The following is a 19,129-nucleotide window of genomic DNA, read 5'->3' on the forward strand; positions in this document are numbered from 1 at the left end:
ATGCTGACTGTTACAATTCCCAGCACATCTGAGGAAAATCTGACTGGGCCATCTACCATCACTACTAATGCAACCTCTCAACAGGCAATTAGAGAATTTTGCAGTCAAAGAACAATAATGGCTAAACGAACAGCAGTGGATGCTCAACGTAAAGCCCACACCTGAACAACAGAAAGGTCCAAACTGATCCTAGATAGATTCTGCTCAAGGATGGCACAGAAATCAAGATACATTGATTGGAAAGCCTGCTGGCAGCCCTTGTTTGCTAACTTGCTCCAAGGAATTACAAAACTTCAGCAACAAATAAGTGACACAATTAAGCTGGCTCTTGACTTTCCCTTTTAAGAAGTACATTACTCTTGAAGGAATGGCATGCAGGTTATTCAGTAAATATACAACCCTCTACATCAGGGGTGTCAAACTCAAGGCCTGGGAGCCAGATCCGGTCCATGAGATGCTTAGTTCTGGCCCGCGGGGTTGCCCTGGGAACAGCGAAGGACCGGCCCATGGTCCCATGGTCCCTTTGCCAGCAAAAATGGAGCTTGGGGGGGGGGGGGACTCCCGAACTCCCTTTTTGCTGGCAGAGGTTTGCAGGAGGCAGTCACAGCCAAAAAAAGGAGCTCAGGAGCCCGTTTTTGCTGGCAGAGCACTCGGGCCACCACAGGGGCCCTTAACACAAGTGACATGGAGCCGGCCACACTCACCTTGCCCACACCCACCCCAGGTCAAACACAACCCTGATGTGGCCCTCAATGAAATTGAGTTTGACACCCCTGCTCTACATCACAAGTATCAAACTTGCCGTGCAGTGGTGGGTTGCTAACAGGTTTACTACCAATTCACTTGTGCACACGCTCGCGTTCGCAATGCTTCTGTGCATGCACAGAACCTTCTGCACATCCACAGAAGCACCCGGGTGGGTGGGCGGAGCCTCCCGCCACCACCACTCCTGGTTAGGCTGAACCAGGCCAAACCAGCAGCCACCCACCTCTGTCGCTGCGTCATATTGTCATCACGTGATATTTCATGACGTTTATCCACTTCACAAAGCTGGGGTGAGTGTGACACATCTGGCCCACAGGCTACCAGTTTGACACCCCTGCTCTACATGTATGACTTGAAGAAACGCAGGCAGAGGGAAATGGTTGACTGATGTTATTTTGCAGTCCATGTTACTTTAAAAAAAAACAACCTCACTTTCCAAAGCGATTTCCTGCTGGGTGAATTAATGCTGGCTCAATTCCCAAATGCTTGATGCTTAGAAGAAAACATTCAGGAAGAAGCCCGCAAGCAATTAGTCTTGGGCTGATTTTCTTTTATGCAAATGCTAATCAAAGCTTCTCCTATAGTAGTTTAAACTTTCTCCCTTTTTTGTATCCCTATTACTGCTTCTTTTCCAATCAGGTGCTGGCTGGGGAATTTTGGGAGATGAAATTTGTAAATCGTAAAATTGCTGATTTGCTCTGGAGTACGGTCCCCCAAACTTTTACACGGAGAATGCAAAAAAAAAAAAAAAAAAAAAGCATCTGCCAAGAATTCATGAATGAACGTCCAAATATATTTGAAGAGTTGCCAATTGCACAAGGCAATTCTTGTATGGTCTGTTTGGTCTCCTAAACCTTTCTGTCAATGAGTCTTATCAGCAGAAACTTTTCATACATTGCTCAGGAGTCTGCCCCTGAATAATGAAAAGCAGCTTTCACCAAGCTGACATTTTTCCAGAGTTGTTGAAATACAACTTGTCAGGCAATGCTTGTCAGGCAAGACTATCTCCCCCTAGGGCCCTCAGATCAGTGCTGCATAAATCCAAATTATCACTAGATGGCAGCAAAGGAGTTGGGAGAGGGGGTTTCCCTGAATATTTTTACTGCCATCTAGTGATGATTTATATTTTTGCAATTCCCTAATTAGCTTTCTTCCATTTCCACCTATGTAATACATGACCACGTGCATGCATTTTAGATATGAATTGATTTCAAACACCCCATTCCGAGAACAGTTCAAATAACATGAAATCTGCTTCCGTGCCTACTTTCTAAGCACACTAATTGATGCAAAAGTCAATCAGGGAGCCTTGCAGAGAAGACACACACTGCTTCCTGATTCCTTGAACTCTCAATTGCTGCAAAGGCAAACATGTTTATCAAGAGATTGGAGATCTGGGTGGCACCATTTAGGCTTGCTCTGCAGTTCTGAATCTTGCAAAAACTGTCCTCAATAATCACTTGATTATTGATGGGATACTAAACACCCAGACCAGAATCATCCATACACTGTCCGCTGCCAATTCACCCTCTGCAGCTTTAAATTGAGTGCACATTTTCTGCAGTTTTATTTGCACTGAGAAATTTACCCCCTTTAACTTTGCATAATTCTTCACCCATTTACTTAGTTTTCTCTGTATGTGAATAACCCTAAAAAGTCCCTTAGGTTGGAGCTAATGGTGGATTCAAGGTTACCATTGAGTTCCATAGCTAAATGAAGAACTAATCTTAAAGAATATGATCACTCTGTCTTTACCTGTTCACAAATTGCTTCCTTGCCAGCGCTTAGATACATATTTTGGTATCCTGGTACAGTTTATGGTCCCATCCGCTAATTATTAATGACATGTTCAAGGATAGCTGTCAAATATCTGCATATTATCCCATTTTAGCATTGCCTGATGCTTTGCTTGATAAAGATCCCACGGGATTAGAAAGCATGCTGATTTTAAAGCACCCATAGCAAGTTCTCCACCCTCTACTTAGCAAATTTAGGCAGATGTGTCTAAACCAACCTAAATAGCCGGCGAACACAATTTCAAACCGAAACTTTAAACAGCCTGTACTTTTGTGAAAGTTTAGCTCATTCATTCCCCATTCCCCGTTTCAAAAACTTCTCGGCTGCTTTTCCGCCAAAAGCAAACTAAAAACAGGGTCTCGAAAATGCAAGGGAAAAGAAGCAGAACTCGGAAGCTTGCACAAAAACAGCAGGGACATTTTTACCACCAAATTCCCATCACCCTGCCTCTCTCCTGCAAAAGCAGATACACCATTTCCTTAAATATAAAGTCATTTCCCCCTCTCTGCAGCCAGACAGCAGTTGTCAGGGTTTTTTCTAGATTGTCTTATTTCACTGGCCGCGCCACGGAGTCAGGAGGAATGACAGGACATTTAACACGGGGAAGACCGAAGTTTAAAGTTTACTAACCTTGTGCCCCAGGAGAGGGAAGTGCCCCATTGTCCGTCTAAAAAGCGACACCTAGCCCTTTCTGCTTATTAAATATTCATCCTGTGGTTCAGCAAAAGAAAGCACAGTGGGACTCTTCTGTGGCCAGGAAAGCAACAGTCGGCGAGGATTTTTGTTTTTTCTTTTGCTGCGTCTCTTCAGCACCGAGTAGCTCAGTGCTGGTTCCAGAGGCTGTTTGAGGGAAAACCCAGCCCACAAAATCCCTTCAGCCTATGAAGTTGCTCAGCGAGGGAAAACCACTCCCTGGCAAGCAGAATGTTAGAATGGAAGGAAGAAACCGAAAAGGTGGAGAAAAGAAAGAAGGAAAGAAAGAAAAAAAAACTCACCCGATGCTCCACATCAAAAATATATGAATTTGAGCCTTTCCCCAAGTTCTGTTTGTGTTCTAAAGATATTAATTATTTCAGGGATCTAAAACAAAACACAAAGCCAAACTTCAGGCTACTATGGAGGCTTTAAGCCACAACACAAATAAGAATGCCAAAAGATGAATTAAATTCAGAACAGAGCTGGAAGGGACCTTGGAGGTCTTCTAACCCAAACAGGAGACCCTATACCATTTCAGACAAATGACAGTTTCTTTTTAAAAGCCTCCAGTGATGAAGCCCTCACAACTTCTGAAAGCAAGCTGTTTCACTGGTTAATTGTCCTCACTGTTAGGAAGTTTGTCTAATTTCGGGTTGATCCTCTCCTTGATTAGAGTCTATTTAAAAAGAAAACAAAAGACTTTATAACTTTATATTTAAAGTTTTTATAAGCAAGTGAGACTCCGAGTTACAGCACTAGATTCAAATTGACTGGGTGATTCTGGACCCAAAACAAGGCGCAGGCATATCTGGAGATGGGATTGCTGCCCAATTGCTTTTGGAGAAAAGGGGTTATATAAATCTAATAAACACATAAGGTGCCCTGTTATAAGATAGAGACCAGGTGAAATCACTCTCCTGCCTCCAGAGATATTTGAAATAGTTTATTTGTCCAAAGTAGCCAAGAAAAATAATACAGGTAGTCTTCAACAACAGACCACAGTTGAGCCTAAAATTTATGTCGCTATGCAAGAGAGTTGTTAAATGAGTTTTGCTCCATTTTATGATCTCCGTTGTTAACTGAATCACCCACAGTTGTTAAGTTAGTAACAGTTGTGAAGGGAACCTGGTTTCCCCATTGAGTTTGCTTGTCAGAAGGTCACAAAAAGTGATGACATGACCCCGGGACACTGCCACTGTCATCAATATGAATCAGCTGCCAAGCATCTGAATTTTGATCACATGACGGTCACATGTCACTTTTTTCAATGCCACTGCAACATCAGTCACTCAACAGGTGGTTGTAAGTCAAGGACTATCTGTAATGCTTTTTAAAATTATTGCACAAATATTCCAGTTACATGGGTATAGTATTTGTGGAGAGGATGACTAGGAAGGCAAGTGACATCACCAGTTGTAAATTGAATGGTGCTGATTTAATAATAATTGCACAATGTAGTTATGACAACATGGCACTTGTGCCTGATGACATTTATGAAAACATTTAATCCATGTGCCTCAACAAGCACTAAAATAATAAGGTGATCATTCGAATACTTCTTACAGGAGCCATTATGGTAGTCATTTAACGAGGCGGGAGGACTTAGAATATGCCCCATTGATCCATATTCAGTGGCACTTACTGTTATCTTGGTTGACAATAAAGTTTTGGTTGTGATCCCCAACTATATGTCCAACTCAGGTGGCAACATCTACTTCACCTTGGCTGACCTCAAAAAAGCTAAACATGGTTGGGTATGGTGAGTACTTAAGATGAGAAACTTCTAGGAAATTCCAGTGAGGAAATAAATAAATAAATAAATAAATAAATAAATAAATAAATAAATAAATAAATAAATAAATAACTTGTAGAAGAATGCTAAGGCAAACCACTGCCACAAGGTTGCCAGGAAAACCGTATGGATATGTCCATCTAGCCACCAAAAATAAATCTCAACTCAGTCCGCTTCAGCACATGTACAGAACATGCCACAAGCATGTTCTGTACATGGGACGCTCCAAAGTGCTTCTGAATTGCAGCCAACGCTTAATTCAAAAGACATGAGTCTTGAGTCAACAATAAGTCATCGAAGCCCTAATTATTATGGAAATATGAAAAAAGAAAACCAAGGTCATCTTCTATATTGTATATATGGTCGTGCTAGATTGGAGTTTGGGGAAGACATCTGGGAGAGGTTGATCTAGTGCAGAGATGGCAAACCTTTTCTGCACCGAGTGCCCAAACAGAAACACGCGTGCATGCATGTGCATGTGCCGGAAACCCGGACACCAACTGGCCACGTGCACATGCCTGTTTTGGGTGCTGTTTTCAGGCCACTTTTGGGGGCGTATTTCGCTTTAAAAAAATGGCCCAAAAACCGGCATGAAAATGGCCCGAAAAATGGCCTGAAAACAGCCTGAAATATCGTCTGTTTTGGGCTGTTTTTCAGGCCGTTTTTCAGGCCATTTGGGGGGCAGTTTTCCAGTGCTCCAGCGTCCGTGAAGAACAGCTGGCTGGTGCTCCAGAATCCACTAGCCCAGCTGGTGACAGCGTGCATGACCACAGAGAGGGCTCTGTGCCACTTCTGGCATGCGTGCCATAGGGTCGCCCTCACAGGTTTAGTGTCCAAACAGCCTATCACAGTCGTATCAAGGAAGCTGATAGGCCTTCCTCTTTCAGGCAGTTCTGTGATTTTTGAGGGGAACGGAATTTGCAATGGAAACCAAAAGGGGGCAGGATGGGGATAAGGAAGCTCAGATGCAACTCTTCATGCAAACGTGGAAATTCCCTGCTGACCTTGCACCAGTCACTAAGTCTCATCCCAAACAATCCCACAAGGCTCTTTTGTGTAGATAACACTGGAGGACAAGGGAAGTATTTATGATGCCTTGAGTTCCTTAGGAACAAATAAATGAATGAAATTGAAGGGAGCAAAGCCTCATCCTTGAAACACACACAAACACATTTCGTAATGGGGAGGAGGAGAAGGGTTGGATTTCTAACTGTTTAATGCTACAGTATTATTATTTGATGGAGCCTTTCTCCAAATTTAAACCCAGTTGTTGTTGCTACTAGCTTGAGTCCTGCTTGTGGATTCCCACATACCTGTTGGTGGAACTGAATCCAAGTTTTGCAATTCTAATACAGTTAGTCCTTGACTTGCAACAATTCATTTAGTGACTGTTCAAAGTTACAGCGGCACTGAAAAAAACGATATGGCCATTTTTCGCAGTTACGACCTTTGCAACATCCCCATGGACATGTGATCAAAATTCAGAAGTTTGGCAACTGACTCGTATTTATGAAGGTTGCAGAGTCCCATGTCATGTGATTTATCTTTTTCCGACCAACAAAGCCAAAGGGGAAGACAGATTCACTTAACAACTCTGGCAAAAAAAATGGGGTAAATGAGGCAAAACTCACTTAACAAATGTCTCAAGAACAGACATTTTGGGCTCAATTGTGATCGTAAATCAAGGACTGCTTGTACAACAACATAATCCACAATGGCTCTGAATCTGCCAAATTGAGAACATTTTTTTTAACATCTTCAAGTCAGTTTTTTTCACTCTTGCCAGCTATCTGGAAAAGTCTCTGTAATTTTCTTGGCAAGATTTCCAAATGTGTCATTACCTTCTTCCTAGAACTGAGAAAGAGTAACTGACCAAAGGTATCTAGCTGGCTTTGTGCCTAAAACGGGATTAGAACTCAGCCACCTTAACCACTTCACCAAACTGGTTCCAAATTGGGATATTTAATTTGCAGAGGCAGCAAGAAATAAAGGATAAGCTCCGCATAAGCTCCGTTGCCAAATGACTGCACCGTATTGTTGCATACCTAGATCATTTTTCATTTATAAGAGACTGGGTGGTGCAGCAAATGAAATGGTTATAAAAGGACCAGCCAGGAAACGTCACACTTATCTATTTCTGGAACTTTTCCTCTCAGTTAAGGCTGTGCAATATTTTCCAATTGCAGAAGAACATAATATAGCCCCCGTCTGCTATGCATACCTTCAAATACTTTCATACTGGCAAGATTGATAGATTCAACAGCCTTTAGAGATCATATCCAAAGTTCTCCCTAGCAGCCCTAATATGTATGTCGCCTTATAAACACATGTGCACATATGCAGAACACAAGCTATGTGTTACTATTTTAACCTCTTCAAATACTGGATGATGCTTGCTGCTGGACTCAGCTACTGTACCGGAATGCTAAATTCTCAAAGCATGAAGCTATGCAGAATTACACACATACACCACATACCATATACAGGCATGCCTGGGTTTTTTGCTATGTATTTCCAGTGCATGTATTTGAACATGGACAGCTTCACCCTTTCTGATGCAAAAGCTACCAGCTAAGTGCAGCGTTGCACAACAGAAATCGGGAGCAATGTGTCTTCCTAAAACAAAAAAACATTTTAAGAGAGGTCATAAGGCAGGATAACATTTATGCAACCAAGGTCACCTGAATTAGTTTTAGGGTATTTCTTAAATTTACAAACTGAGTATAAAAAAAAACCACCCACAGATTAATCAACAGCATTTTGAAACTGAAAACAAAGGAGAGATTATTCGAAACAAACTTTATTAACGAAGTTAAGAAATCGCACAAAGTTAGCTTTTCTCATATTTGTAGTGCTACACATATTTTTTTTTTAACATTCTTAGTAAAAATAGCCAGTTCTAAAAACTATATTGGCAATAATAGATGGGTGGAAATGGTCAGACCCTTAGCAACTTAGCCATCTTGCTGTTTCTCCTAGCTCAGGGGTAATGACCTGAGGCTCTGGAGCCGCATGCGTCTCTTTCATCCTTCTGCTGTGGTTCACCGACAAAAGCGCGCCCGACTAAACCGCGGTGACAAAACCGCAAGTTCTGAACCACGCCAATGAATGAACGCTGAATCGCGCCAACAACAGCGCGCCAACAGAAGGGCACTGTAAACTAACCCTAACCCTAACGCTAACCCTAAATGTAATGCTAACCCTAACCCTAAACGCAACCCTAACCCTAAACCTTACCGTAACTTAAATCGCCCTTCTGCCGACACGCTGTTGTAAATCGCCCTTCTGTCAACGCGCTGTTGTCGACGTGCTGTTGTCAGCTTGTTGATGACGTCGCGGTTTTAGCGACACGGTTTTGTCGGCGCGCTTTTGTCATGCGCACTTTTGTCAGGTCACGCTCTGCTGTGGCTCCCTGTTGCTTTGATAGGGCTTTTGGTTAGGACAGGTAGAAGGAAAAAGGATGCCGCGCTAGGAGGAGACTCTACGATGGGGGAAACTGGACTTCCGGTTAGCTCCAGAATTGAACAGAGGCTTCTGGTTAGGACCTTTGTGGCTCTTTGAGTGTTTAATGTTGCCGATCCCTGCCCTAGCAGTTTTCTAGGTGTTAGAATCTTGTATACTTAGCAGAGTGGGAAAGCTGGAGAAAAGGAGGATTACAAATTTGCCAATATTATTTCTATTCTTTTATAGGATTTTTTTTTAAAAAAAATAGCTTTTCTTTCCTTCCAGATAATTAAAGTGCAAATATGACCTTCCACATTTCAAGAATTGTCTGTTTAGTATGATAAAAGTAGCCATGATATTTTTAAGTTTTCAATGGTACCGAGAAAGCAAGCAAGTTGCGACATGCAATCTCTGCTTGCTCGAAATCTTTGGAGAGTAAGGAAAAGTGGGACTGGACGTTGTTCATGTTTTTGTCAAGTTTTACTGGGGCAGAACATGAAATTCTGGAGTCTTTTTCCATGCTGTCAACCGAGGCTCTATTATGTTACAAAAGGGGCATTTCTTCTAGAATCACACATCATGGCAAACCATCAGACAGATCAGGTTGTTAAAGCTCCGGGGGAAACGGAAGACAATATATTTTCAGGAAGCAACAGACACTTTAGTATGTGATATCAATCAATCAGAAAAGAGTTGGAAGGGACCTTGGAGGTCTTCTAGTCTACTCCCTCCTGCTCAAGCAGGAGGCCATATACCATTTCAGACAAGTGACTGTCCATGTCTTCTTAAAAACTTCCAACGATGAAGTACCCACTTCTGGTTAATTGTTCTCACTGTTAGGAAGTTTCTCCTTAATTCCAGGTTGTTTCTCTCCTTGATTATTTGCCATCCATTGTTTATTGTCCTGCTCTCTAGTTTGGTAAATAAGTTGGTCCCCTCTCAAATACTGGAATACTGCTATCATGTCCCCCCTAGTCCTTCTTTTCTCTAGACTAGCCAAACTGAAATCCCACAACCATTCTTCATATCTTTTAGTCTCCAAGCCTTTGATCATCTTAATTGCTCTTCTTTGCACTTTTTCCAAGCTCTCAACATATATATTTTTGTAATTGGTGACCAAAACTGGATGCAATATTGCAGGTTCCATCTTTAGAATGTCTGGGAGCTTTACACATAGGCTTTTCCCTCTGGTTTCAAGTGATATTTTTAAACTTTCCAATGGGGAGCAGACATTGTTTCGATCAACTCACTGATTCTGCAACTTTTTTCTTCTCACACTACACTGAGCAGATTCTAGCACAGAAAGGAAATAATTTAATTTTCCATCATTTTTTAGAGAAGAACTAGACGATAACCGGCATTGCTCAGGTATTTATTTATAGGGGGGAAATGTCCGGACCAAATGTAATTTCTAATGTTGGACTTTCCCCCTTACCAGAGGAAGCCCCCTTATGGAGTACTGTGAAGCTTTTACCATGGCAATTCCATCAGCTGTATAGAAGAAGCCATTTTACGGCAGTACAGTAGAATCCATTTTAAGGCACAACAGGCTGTATCTTAACAGAACACACATCCCGAGAGGTTTTGGGGGTATCTTACCCACACAGTGTTTGCCATCTGTGTACCAAGTTTGGTTAAAATTGCTCGAGGCGTTCCATAGTTACACTGGAATACACACACACACCACACACATACAACCGTGTGTGTGTATGTGTGTGTGTGTATATATATATATATATATATATATATATATATATATATATATATATATATATATAGCTGATAAGGAGGAGACCTGTGGCTTAATGGCTAAGATGTTTGCCTAAGATGCAATACAGCACAGGTTCGAATCCCAGTAAGGGTATGGCTAGCTGATGAGAGCTAAATAGCTTGAAATAGATCTATAGTAGTCTCCCTTTATTTATTTATCAGCACAAATAAAAAAACACATATATATATATATATATATATATATATATATATATATATATATATATATATATATATATATATATATATGTTTTTTTTTTATTTGTGCTGATTATATATATATATGTTGTACACTTCCATAGTGCAGTTTTCCATAGTGGCCTGCAGTTTCCTAGGTGCACCATGGTCCGGTTAAATTATAAGGTTGTTCTTCCATTGGGCTTTGTCAGTGGTAATACAAAGGGGTGTCACCATAAATGGGACAGCTGTCACCCCAAAAGGGAAATCCTGCCCTTGAAAAATAGTTGGATGATTGATCCCTTGGGAAATCAACACAATTTCTCTGCCCATCAATATGAGAAAGGATTTTGAAAGTTCTCTTGTAACCAATTCTAACTGAAATTGGTATACTGCACCATTTCATTTTTATGCAAATATAATTCAGCCTTTAGTCCAGATCTGTGCATAGATACACTTTTTTTCCCTCTTCTCACCAATGCTCTTACTTTGTCATCGCTGCTCCAAAACCAACTCCAAAAATAAATCCGGAGAGGAATTTAACATCTGAATCTGTTTTTACACCACTTGGATATCCAAGCTATTTAGGTCTAAAAAAGAATGGCCTTACTTGGACCCACTCTGGAGCTGAACCAGAAAGAAGCCCAGTAAAAGGATTTTTGGAAGGAAAAACACAGAGCAGAAAAGCCAACATAAAATCATAGAATTAGAAAAATTCTCCTAGGCTAGGGATTAGTGGCACCTTCAATCAAAGCTGTGTAGGAAGTTAGCAACCACCTCTCTCCTAGAAAATGAAATATTTTAGGAAATATTAAAAGGGCTGAATACTTCCCCCTAAAAGGGAGGCAGAAACTCATATCCCCCATCTTTGTCAATGGACCATTAAGGCCTGAGCCAGTCTATTCTATATAACAAAGGTAGGACTAGCCCTCTACCCATCTCACCACATGACACCTAGGAAGATTACATCAGCCAGGACTCAAACAAGCCTGGGAGACAGACAAATACTACAAAGTTGGCTAAGACCCACGTTGCCCTGGGAGTCTGACAGTCAATGGCATACATTTCTTACACAGGAATAGGAAACAGAGAGGTGGGGTCCAACAGAGGATATAAAACTCAGGCACTCTCAGCATCTTGGCTTTTTTTTTTCTGCTCAGGAGCTCAAGCCATGTGATCCTGTCCACCATTAAACCATCTTTCCAAACAGCCTCCATGTTTCCAGTGTCTTTTTCCCCACTTGGAACTTAACCCGGATGGACATTTCTTCCAACAGCTGAAAGGGTGTTTCAAAACAGATGGGGGTACTTACTAAACCACACCGGTCAACAATTCCTTAAAAAAAAACCTAATCTTTCCCATAGTTCCCATGATAGCTGCATAATCCTAGCAAATAAGATGTTTGAGGTGCTGATAGCATGCATCTTAATTCTCCAGGTGTTTTCTGAAAGGGACGGAGCTTAGGAGGGAGTGGGGTCAAAGCGGAGGAGATCAAAGCTGCAGAGGATCAGCTGCCAGGGTTGGGGCGAGGTCTCGTAAATCTTGTATCGGTGAAGAGGGCAGATCTTCCCCTTGGTGCCAAGCCTGTAGCAGCTGTTCAAGATCAAAAAGGCTGGGTTCTCACAGGGTTTTTGTTACAGTGAGGCAGATTTATTGAAAAGAAAAATAGGGTTAAGTTACAGAAGCTTGGAAGCAGAGTGCTGCATCCTTCAGCATCCCATTGGAGTTCGTAAAGATGGGGATTCTTTGTTTCTCTTGCTATCTGCTTCTCAAATCAGTGGGGACGTTGCCACTCCCTTTCCTGATACAAAAGGGACTTGGAGAAGTTCCTTCAGAGACCCTGACAGATTCATTATATTAGGACTGGAATAAAGGGGAGGGAATGTCTCCCAGCCTTCCTATGGCATATCATAGTAGGTTGGCATAAGCCTACTTCCCATTTACCATCACAGTTGTTCCTTGTTGTGACTTTGGGGATGCAGGGACAACTCAGTGCTTGGGAAGTGGTGAGCTTCCCAAGTCAGAATGAACCAGGGGGGAAATGTACTTCAGGCCTTGTGCTGATGTTGCCTCGGACTAGGCCTTGTCAGCATGCTACAGGTTCATTATTAACACTGAATAAAAGGATTTGTTTAGGAAAGCCCACGACTATTTTAAAATAAGAACCCCCATATTTATGATGGTTGTGGTGTAATTACCTTCACAGGTAATTCAGAAGGATATCATAAATGAGCAATGTCGCCAATGGTGGCAATGCCTTTTAATCTGAAACCTTTAATTGGACACAGTAAGTAAATAATGTGGAAAGCGGTGGCTCAGTGGCTAAGATGCTAAGCTTGTCGATCAGAAAGGTCGGCCGTTTGAATCTCTAGCGCCGCATAACTGAGTGAGCTCCTGTGACTTGTCCCAGCTTTTGCCAACCTAGCAGTTTGAAAGCACATAAAAAATGCAAGTAGAAAAATAGGAACCACCTTTGGTGGGAAGGTAACAGTGTTCCGTGCACCTTCGGCATTTAGTCATACCGGCGACATGACCATGGAGACGTCTTCTGACAGCGCTGGCTCTTCGGCTTTGAAACGGAGATGAGCACCTCCCCCTAGAGTTGGGAATGACTAGCACATATGTGTGAGGGGAACCTTTACCTTTACTTTTAAGTAAATAATATTAAAGCAGGGCTTCTGCATACATTGTCCTTGCTATCTCACAACCCGTTTGTTGAATGTGCTACTTCTAAATTCGATTAACTATCTCTGCAATGTCCTTTAAGGACTTAACTTTCAAATAAGTATGCCGATGCTCACAAGCCCAGTCTAGACAAAGTCTAGGGCGAGCCATGCATTCAAAAACATCCGTAAAGCAAAGAATGGGTAGCTAGCTGAGAGATTTATTAATGGTCTGTTTCTCCCATGTCACTCCTAATTTATCAACTCCCTTTGGGTGTCAGAGGAAAGCTTTTATTGCCTTGGCAATCTTCTTGTTCAACATTCAGCACAACAATAATAAAGAACAGCAACAGTCAGAGTCAGTGTTGGGGCTATAATCGTCACCACATACTTAAGCATGTATGCATATACAACGCACAGTTCAAAGCTCCTGCCACAAAGTCACAATTAGCAAAGTAGGGCATTTGCATGAACAAGCCAATCCCTAGCCAACTATACTATTCAAACAAAGGAAATGGCAGCTTTAGCCCAACTTTATCTGATCTCAGACACTAAACATGGTTAGATTTGGTTAGGACTTCAATGGGAGACTATTAGGTAATATCAGGGTTGTAAGTTGGACTGGGAATCTGAAAAACAACCTGGCCATCAGCAGTGGCAAACTATTTATGTACTATTGCTACAAAGATTGCATGGCTGAGTCTAAACGATCACCAGAAGTTGACTCCAACTCAATTCATTTTTACTGGTCTTTCAAAGCCAAACTAGTTATGCCATCCTCAATAAATGTTATTTCCCTAAATTAAATCTGTATGTTACAAGACCGGTCTCTCCCCTATGGACGATGAATAGAAACTTTCCAGCAGAGAATAATTTAACTAGGGAAACGATGAGCACAATTTGCAATCCTGTACCCTACCTAGTTAGTTTAATGATAGTTGAAGATTCAGGCGTTGATTGTCACCTTTAAAACCTTACATGGCTTTGGGTCAGGTTATTTGAAGGACTGTCTTTTCCCAGTTACAGCTACCTGAGAAACAAGAGTGGGCAAGCAGGGTATGTTACAGTTTTCCTCTTTTAAGGACGTCCATCTAGTGCAGGGGAATCAAACTCAAGTTTCATTGAGGGCCATATCAGGGTTGTGTTTGACCTCGGAAGGCTAGGAGTGGCAGTGGGGTATGGCCGGGGTAGGCATAGCCTGGTTGGGCATGGCCATGGTGGGCATTTGACACAGGCTCAAGATGCATTTTTTCCCCTTTGCGTTCAAAACAGTTATTCCAGACAAAGGGAGATTTACTTTCTGGCACAAATGGTCTCAATTCCATAATGTAGAGATTAAAGACATGTAGAGTCCTCAGCTGCTATGGGGCTCGACTCTTTTGTATAGGAGCAGAGCATACATGAACTGATAATTTCTCCAGATGTCTCTGAAAACTGTCTGTCCAACAGTCTATCAATCTTTGTTGCTACCTCTGACACAGCCCTAGAGGAGGCCTTAATATTAGTGATAGTTTACAAAACTGATATAACACCCAATTCTTAATGGTCATGGGTGGTTTTCACAACAATTTTAAAAAAATCACAATTAAATCAATCACCGTAAAAGATTAACGTAAAAGATGACAAACTCAGTGATACGAGAGGGGTCACTCTGATCAAAGAGCTGGGTGAAGAACCAGATGTTTTGGGCTCTTCTGAACAACAGCCATCCAGATCTTGGAGGGTACCTAGTTCTAGTTGGCAGATGCTGCTGAAGAGAAGGTAAAGAAGGTGCTTGCAGCACTCTGCCAGCCAAAACGGGCTGCGGAAATTGATGTGTTTGACTTGAAAGATGATATGGACACCTTGCTGTATTGGGCCCTAGCTTTGACACACCTGTGTTTATGTCATTATGCTGCTGCCAAATAATTTAGACACCATATTGGAGGAGAAAAAAGAAGAAATGTTAAATGAATCAAATGTGAAAAATTAGATGAGCTTCGGAAGGCAGAGTCTCAAGGTTTAGAGACAATGCTTATCTCAGTAGTTCAAAGCTTAGCATCTGGTTCTCCTTATCTGGATTTAGAAGCTAGGCAGAGTTAAGCCAGGTTTAATATTTGGGTGGAAATATGGGGTAGGGATTAACCCCATCTTGGAGGGTACCTAGTTCTGGTTGGCAGATGTTGCTAAAAAGAAGGTGAACAAGGTATTGCCTCTTGTAGCACTCTGCCCGCCGAAAAAAAAGCTGTGGTCCATTTTGGCCGGCAGAAGCACTGAGGGCAGGTCAGGGGTGAAATCCAGCAGGTTCTGACAGGTTCTAGAGAACCGGTAGCGGAAATTTTGAGTAGTTCGGAGAACCAGTAGGGGAAATTTTGAGTAATTCAGAGAACCGGCAAATGCCACCTCTAGCTGGCCCCAGAGTGGCGTGGGAATTGAGATTTTGCAGTATCTTTCCCCTGCCATGCCCACCAAGCCACACCATGCCCACCAAGCCACACCACGCCCACCAAGCCACACCCATATAACCAGTAGTAAAAAAAATGAATTTCACCACTGGGGCTGGTCCTTTGATATTTCCATGGCCCAGATCTAAGCAGCTGTGAGCCGTATCTGGCTTGTGGGCCTTGAATTTGACCATCCTAATCTAGTGGGACCAGGAAGGGCCTTCTCTGTGGTGGTTCCCTCCCTCTGGAACAGATTGTCCTCCACTCTTTCAAAAAGCCCTGGGAATCTCATTTTGCCAGCAGGCTTGGGGAACCCCAGAACGATATGGAGAACCATCCGTTGTTTTGTTTGAGGAGGGTCGGTGCTTGTTGGGATTTATATTTGGGGTTTTAATTCTGGTAAGTCATCCGGAGTGAATGAGTTGGGCAGTCATATAAAGGTCTTAATAAAATAAATCTCTAAATCTCAAGCAAAACCACCATGGCTTAGTCTACGGCATTGCCTAAACCTGCTTGCCCATCACACCTAGCATGCCCTAATGGTATTCTCCAAGTCTCAGGCAGCCTGGGATAATGGTTAAGGTGTCGGACTCAATTCTTGTTCACCTTCGGCACAGAAGTTCAAAGTCTGACACCAGCAACCCTGCCTAATGTGGAAATGGTTGTGGGGAAAAACAGGAAGGAACATTATATCAGTTTAAGCTGCAGAATGGAAAGGCAGGCTATAAATTATTCGTGTCCGTATGGATGCTTATGTATGTGTACAAACACATGCTTGTAATTGAATCTTTGATTTTTTTCATATCAAAATTTATACCAAGCTTTAATGCCTCTTCAAAAGTGAGAAATCATCTCTTCAGAATCCTTTCTGAGTTCCATGATTACATCTCATATCCAGTAATGGTATCCTATTATCTTCACTACCGGTTCGGTAGCAGGAGAATGCACGTCCGGCGCACTGTTTCCCCAAAAATAAGACCTCCCCAGGTAATAAGCCCAATTGGGCTTTTGAGTGCATGCACTAAAATAAGCCCTCCTCTGAAAATAAGCCCTCCCTGAAAATATTGCAACACAGTAGCAGCCATGAGCTGACCCCGCTCACACCGCCTCCTGCACCTCAAAAATAATGAAACCTCCCTGAAAATAAGGCCAAGTGCTTATTTCAGGGGTCAAAAGAAGGTATATATGGGCTGCCAACAGTTGATTCAAACTGAAATTTAAGGCATAAAAAAACACGATTTTCTTAATAAGAACAGGGAAGAGATACAGAGTGCAAGAATTTCAGGAACCAAATTATTTTCCATCAGAAACAAGTTACCTCCTAGGGCAGCAATAATTTATTTTTAACAGCTTCCGCTTGAACTGCCCAGGTGGCAGGTCTCTTTACTGATAATGCAGGAGCCTGGAGGTTTGTCTGCACCCCCAATCATCTGTTGAATCCTTATCAGCTGGGCACCTGCCCTTAAAATTACATGGATTTCCAAGGCGTCAATGATTAGCAAGAGTCAAGCTTGACTGGAAAGAGACTACTTTTTTACTAAGGAGGAAAAACCCTTGCCTTGATACTGTCCATCAACAGCACATTGAGCTGATCAACTCATTCAGTGTGGTTTCCTTTACTAGCAAGAGATGCACTATTGCTTATTACAAGCCTTATCATTTCTTTTCCATTTTTACTGCATGGAGACAAACGGTATGTTGCACTAGCTTTTAAACACTGATTGATCAGACTGGCTTACTGCTTTTTTGCTTGGGTCTCCACATGTAAAATTGCAAAAGGGGATGAAGCTGAAGGCCAGATATTGAAGATGAAACTCAAATACTTTGGCCACCTAATGAGAAGGAAGGACTCACTGGAGAAGAGCCTATTGCTGGGAAAGACTGAGGGCAAAAGAAAAAGGGGACGAGAGAGAACGAGGTGGCTGGATGGAGGCACCGAAGCAGTGGGCTTGAGCTTAAACTCCACAGGATGGTAGAGGACAGGAAGGCCTGGAGGAACGTTGTCCATGGGGTCACAATGGGTCGGACACGAATTCGCAACTAACAGCAGCAAATTGAAGGTTCCCAACCTATGGGCCGCGGCCCACTACCGGTCCGTGGCCTGTTCACAACTAGGCTGCATGAGTGGCCAGCTGGTGTATATGCATATGCATGCACACACTGCCTCACTCGCACGAGCATCAGAGGGGATTAAGGCCTTACTCACACAAACATTGCAGGCGCTCGTTGCCTCAATCGCACAACCACTCAAGGCCTCACTCGTGTATCAAATCCCCTCATGCCCCTACTTGTGTGAGCAATAGGTGTGCGCACACCTTCCTATACCACAAAACCATCCCCTCTTTCCCCCTTCTCCTCTGCTCTGGGCCGCCAACCCAGAAAGGTTGGGGAACTGTTAGAATAGAATGACAGAGTTGGAAGGGACTTTGGAGGTCTTCTAGTCCAACCCCCTGCTCAGGCAGGAAACCCTACACCACTTCAGACAAATGGATATCTAACATCTTTAAAACTTCGAGTGTTGGAGCATTTATAATTTCTGGAGGCAAGTTGTTCCATTGATTAATTGTTCTAACTGTCAGGAAATTTATCCTTCTAATGAAGTTGTTTCTCTCCTTGATTAGTTTCCACCCATTGCTTCTTGTTCTACCCTCAGGTGCTTTGGAGAATAGTTTGGCTCCCTCTTCTTTGTGGCAGCCCCTGAGATATTGGAACACTGCCTATCATGTCTCCCCTAGTCCTTCTTTTTACTAAACTAAATATGTTTTAATGCCTGGGCTGGGTTGGAGTATTCACAATCCTGAGAGGGTTTTATGAGCCAGAAATTCTGGACTTTGGATACACTAGTTCTGGCTGATATATTTCATAACCATTTGTTAGCAGAAAGTATATGATGTGAAGTGTGGATATCAGGCAAGTTGGTTCTTATCTGTATGACTGTTTAGCAATAAAGCATGCAAATCTTCCTTGTCCTAACATTATCATTTAAACTGGTTTTGCAATATAGGGTTTATTTATAATTTGAGAAGCAAAGCATGAGGAAAAAAGAATATGGATTTCTAACAGACTGGAGGTCCACCAGAGTGATGAACATCAAATAAAGTGCTAAATGAAGTGAGCGGCAAACACTTTCAAATTCCCGGTTGAACAGGCTGAGATCACTTAATTTTCACCCAGGTTCTTTTCATCTGCGTTCCATCTCTTCTGTTCCTTCCTCTTTTCAGACTAGTTTGTCCTAGTTCAGGCACCCATGCTTTGTTTAAATACTTTTGCTAAGCAAACCACATGTGTTTCAACTCACACAATACACTAAGTCAAATGCTCAGAATCCAAAATCCATTTGCAAACATGTTTCTCTGCGTCTAAGTCCCCAGCTTATCTGAATGTTAGGGTTTTTTTTAAAAAAAAAATTATTATTTTTAAAATATTTTTTTTAAAAAATAAGAACATTGAATTGCTGGAGAGCAAAATGCCAGCCTGATCTTTATTTTCAACAATATCTCCCCACCTCACCCAAACACCAAAATGTTATGAGAATATAAAATGGTGAATTCTTTGGAATAATTCCTATCGGTTTCCCCCAAAACAGAGGAAAAACTATTTTG

At 42.1% G+C, this 19,129-nt stretch overlaps 1 protein-coding gene across 2 annotated transcripts in view; it reads right to left on the bottom strand.

Annotated features, from left to right (window-relative positions):
* PLD1 (phospholipase D1) overlaps positions 1 to 19,129 on the bottom strand; it is a 174,232-nt gene that overhangs the window by 143,122 nt on the left and 11,981 nt on the right. The window contains exon 1 of one of the 2 annotated variants that reach the window (XM_032225035.1): positions 3,193 to 3,402. The exons of the other annotated variant lie outside the window; for it this stretch is intronic. The gene's annotated coding sequence lies outside the window, so the exon portion shown is untranslated. Of the gene's footprint in view, positions 1 to 3,192; positions 3,403 to 19,129 lie in introns of those variants that run through there. 2 annotated transcript variants of the gene reach the window in all.

The sequence above is a fragment of the Thamnophis elegans genome, chromosome 10 (genome assembly GCF_009769535.1).
Source record: "Thamnophis elegans isolate rThaEle1 chromosome 10, rThaEle1.pri, whole genome shotgun sequence".
Classification (NCBI taxonomy): domain Eukaryota; kingdom Metazoa; phylum Chordata; class Lepidosauria; order Squamata; family Colubridae; genus Thamnophis; species Thamnophis elegans.